This window comes from Penaeus japonicus, unplaced genomic scaffold (genome assembly GCF_977035675.1).
Source record: "Penaeus japonicus unplaced genomic scaffold, GWHDUDI00000001_assembly GWHDUDI00000025, whole genome shotgun sequence".
Lineage (NCBI taxonomy): Eukaryota > Metazoa > Arthropoda > Malacostraca > Decapoda > Penaeidae > Penaeus > Penaeus japonicus.
This window is the reverse complement of record NW_028234427.1, coordinates 1,963,536-1,968,535: the sequence shown is the minus strand read 5'-3', so window position 1 is coordinate 1,968,535 and position 5,000 is coordinate 1,963,536.

Below are 5,000 nucleotides of genomic sequence, written 5' to 3'. Positions count from 1 at the left end.
GCAATGATCCTTTTTGAAAAATATATCTTTTTTTCCTTTAAACATCACACACACTCAAATCACCGTGACCTAACCGCTTTTGAATACATTTTATTCCCCCAAAAAAAAAAGCTTTCAAAAGTTTCTCATTACCCAAAAACTATTATTATATCACACCCCCTATTCTAACCTATTTTTTCCCCCCATCTCTCATTTTCGTTTTCAAAAATCAAAATGAGAAACGGAATACGGGGAAGGCGGGAAGATGCAAACACAAAAAGTTCGTTACGGCTGGTTTTCCTTTTTTAAATTATTCAAGATGGCGACGTGTAAATCTTGTTAATGTATTTTCTTATAAAGTAGAAACTATGGTGGTCATATATTCAGTTTATTGCTGTCTTTGTTATTATTGTTCAGTCCATTGGCTAAATTGAGTTGGTGTTATTATAACTTATTTGAATCATTCATTTATAATTGCATCTTAGTGGTTTGAAAGAAAAAGCCGGATATTATTTTTGCGGTAAATTTGAAAATGTTTTCTGACTCTTCCCTACATATCTTGGACTCAGAAAATGTCCATGTATCAAAAGTAATTTAAATTAGAACGTGATGTTATCTTACACGAGGCATGAGGGGGGGGAGGGGGTTCTAGAGGTTGTTTCCTTCTTTCTTTCTTTTTCTTTCATTATTTCTTTTTATATATTAATTCATCTTTCAAAAGGTAGTGTAAGTGGGAATATACGCACATATGAAAGTAAAAGTATATGTACATCATGCTAAGACATATAATCTTAAATCCGCTAAAGGTACATTTCTTTTATTATCATTGTTTTCATCTTTATTGATGTATATATATAACTACATATCTTATGTATGCATGTTACGTATCCACCTTTTATATTTGCATCTACCTACGCTAGCTTCCATTTTGACATGTATGAACGTCCTGGTGAGATAATTCATTATATTTATTCATAGTACGTATTATGCTTAATACGTATTACCCCGCGATGTGATACGAAATAACACAGCCGGCAAAAGAAAAACGCTTTTACGCACGCCGGCCGGAAGGATGAAGGGAATAGCCGAGAGAAGCCATTGCCAATATCCAGTCTTTTGTAAAAATATATTGCTTGGGGAAATGTAATAATGTGAAATCTTGGGTGTATTTACAACGAGGCTGTGTGTGTGTGTGTGTGTGTGTGTGTGAGAGAGAGAGAGAGAGAGAGAGAGAGAGTGTGTGTGTGTGTGAGAGAGAGAGAGAGAGAGAGAGTGTATGTAAGTGTGTGTGTTTGTCTGTGTGCATTTATTTAATTACATAGACCTATATGTGTTTGTCTGCCTATATGTGTATGGTTGTGGTGGACATGGGTGTGCAGGAGTGAGGTTTTAAGGGACTCAAGGATACAGGGAGAGTGAGAAAGAAACAGAGACACAGTGAGACAAAGAAAAATAGAGAGAATGATGGGAGTCTGTGTGTGTGTGTGTGAGAGAGAGAGAGAGAGAGAGAGAGAGAGAGAGCAAGAGTAAGAAATAAAAGAAAAAGATAAAATCCAGACGTCTATGATAGTCTGCCTTTTCGTGTATATGAATGTTATGATAATATTTTATATATATATATCAAAAGCAAGAATCTTTTTATATGCAGAATAAAAAGGGTCTTTTTTTAAACCTCTTGGACGCTCATAAAATTTACCGTGGTTCTTTATTTTTAAACTATCAGATAAATAGATTCAGAAATGAATTTCTAGATTGTTTGAGTGAGCGTGTGTTTGTGTGTGTGTGTGCATGTATGTGTATGTGTATGTGTTAAGTATTGGATTCTCTTCAGTATATATATTTTTCTTTGTTATTTTGTTTTAGGTAAAATAAATACAAGTATATGATGTCAGATAGTAAGAGCACTTGTGTACATGTTTACGTGTGTGAGCATGTAAATGTGAACATAAATGCATAAATGCGTTTATATATACGTATCTAAACAATAGTTTACATACATATAGAATATATACATTTAAAAAAAAAAACATATATTTACGTCACTATACAATGAATACAAAATGCGCTTCACAGGAAATGCTCGCCACAATTCCCGGCGCAAAAATACAATACCGTCATTGATTTTTGTTGACAATGATTTTATTCTCGTTGGGACCTTTTTGTGCCAGAGTTGCGGGATAGGGATTATTATCGTCGTTTTTTTGTTTTATTTCATTGTTTCGGTGTATTTTTTATATTTATTTTTTATTCATTGTGTAATGTAATAAAGTTTATAGGATGAAGAGTATAGGCCTATTTTTCTTTTTCTTTTCAGTTCGAATTTAATTTCATTTTCTGCCCTTCATCATCATTATTTTTTTCTACTTCCCTTTCTCTTTTATCTTCTTTTCTTTCTACTTCTTCTACCTCCTCTTCTTGTTCTTCTTCATCTTCTTCGTACTCTTCTGTCTCCAGCCTCCCCTCCCCCTCCTACAAATCCTCCTCCGGTTCAACATCTACCTTTTCTCCATCTCCTCCTTCTACTTTTCCTTTTTCTTTTGCTTCTTCTCATCCTCTGAATCCAATTGTCTCAAACCTCTCCCTCATTTTCCTTCTCTTATTTCTTCTTCTCCCATCATCATCCTCTACTTCTTCCTATTCCTCTTCTTCTTCCATTGAACTCATAGACATGCATGGAAAATTGTGCACCTGTCCCCCTCACTTCATAATTATGTCAGTAAATATGTCATCTCTCGATCGTGGATTAGCCAATCAGAGATGGTTATTGAACACAGGCCGATGAATAATGTAGAGGGGGAGGGGGGTGAAGAGAGGGAGGGAAAGGGCGAATTAGGGAGGGAGAGGGAGGGTGAAGAGGAAGAGAAACAATAAAAGAAAATATGATAGAAAAATAATTATTCATCATCTTCCCCTCTTCCCTCTTCCCTCTTCCCCTCTTCGTGTCTCCTCTCATTATCCCTATTTTGAAGACGGGAGATGGTGTGTGTGTGGGGGGGGGGGGGTATAGAAGGAAGGGCTGCCCTCTTGGATCGAAGCAATGACTTGACATCCAAGAGTAACATCTCTGCCTCGCTTAATTGATCAAAAGGATTTCTGAAGTAAGATTTACCTCGTGTATACATGCGTGAAATAAGATTTATGATATTGTAAATATGTGTGTAGTATTATTTCTTGTACGTATATGTGACGTAAGGCAGTTCATGGGACTATGTGGGCAGAAAGATGAGTTTAATGTGTGAGGAAAGATTTATATTTTGTACATATGTGTGAAGTAAGACTTTTTTTCTTGTACATGTGTGTTAAGTAGGGTTTTTTTCTTGTACATATATGTGAAGTAAGTTTTTTTTTTATTGTACATGTGTGTGAAGTAAGACTTTTTCTTGTTCATGTGTGCTGAGCTGAAAAAACAACAACAATATACAAAACAAAACAAAAAATGATTGAGTTTCTTGTATCATTTTTGTTGCAGTGTGGTTGTTAGATGAAATGATGACTATTAAAGCCTAACTATTTCTTCACAATTGTTATAGTGAAAGGATTGTATGGAATAATTGTGAAAGACATCGACCGTTTGGTTGTTAAAGTAAAGTGTTTAAGTTTGGTCATTAAAGATATATTTTTGTTCGAAATATTTTGTTGTCTGTTGTAATGAAGGTGTGAGAGGGATGTGAAAGTCTTGCAAATTGTTTCAAATTAGAGCAACAGGCACTTGCATTCCTCTTCACCTCTTGCCTCTCTCCTCCTACCTCTCATCCCATCTTCCCTCCCTCTCTTCTTTCTTTCTCCTCCTCCTCCTCCTCCTCCTTCTTCCTCCCTATCCCCACCTTTCTCTTCCTCACCCCTCTTTCCTCCTTCCTTGCCCCTTCCCCCTCTCCCTCTCCCTCCCCTCCCTCCCACCTTCACCTGCCACAACTTCCACCCACGCCCACTTTCTTCTCCCTCCCTCCCCACCCTCACATCCCACAACTTCCACCCACGCCCACATTCTTCTCCCTCACTCACTCTCACCTCCCACAACTCCCACCCACCCACGCCCACTTTCTTCTCCCTCCCACCCATACCTCCCTCCCCACCCTCACCTTCCACAACTTCCACCCACGCCCACTTTCTTCTCCCTCACTCACTCACTCACTCTCACCTCCCACAACTCCCACCCACCCACGCCCACTTTCTTCTCCCTCCCACCCATACCTCCCTCCCCACCCTCACCTCCCACAACTTCCACCCACACCCACTTTCTTCTCCCTCCCTCCCTCCCTCCCTCACTCACTCACTCTCACCTCCCACAACTCCTACCCACCCACGCCCACTTTCTTCTCCCTCCCACCCATACCTCCCTCCCCACCCTCACCTCCCACAACTTCCACTCACGCCCACTTTCTTCTCCCTCCCTCCCTCCCTCCCTCGCTCGCTTGCACCTCAGGTCATATTTCCGGGCGTCTTGGCGACTACCCTCCGAGATCCGTAATAAATTGCCAATTCATTTCTCGGCGTCACTCTCCTCCCTCGTAGATTAATCCACCTTGACATACTAATTTCAGCCGCCTAATTGAATGAACCCGCTTGGATGGGGGAGGGGGGGGAGGAGGGGGAAGATAGGGGAAGGGGGGAGGGAGAAGGGAGGGATGATGGAGGGAAGGGGAGGGGGAAGATAGGGGAAGGGGGAAGGGGATGGAAGAGTAGGGAGGGAGAGAGAGAGAGACAGCACTGTCGCCCACGTTAGTTGGGGACGGGGGGGGGGGGTATCGGAAGGGGAGGGGTAGGATTGGAGGCTGGGTAAGGGGATTCAGTGCGTGTGTTGTTTGTGTTGTGAGTGGAAGGTGGGGGAGGGGGGGGGTATATTGGGGTGTCTGTGTCTTGTGTCTGTCGTAAGAGCCCAGGGGCGAGATTTCCTTGCGTCTTGGGTTTCGGGATGAGAAAGGGGAGAAGGAGAGGAAAGGGAAGGGAAGGAGAGGGAAGGAAAGAAAGGTCATGAGAGAAAATGAAGAGGATGGAGATTTAGAGAGGGAGGGGGGAAGGGA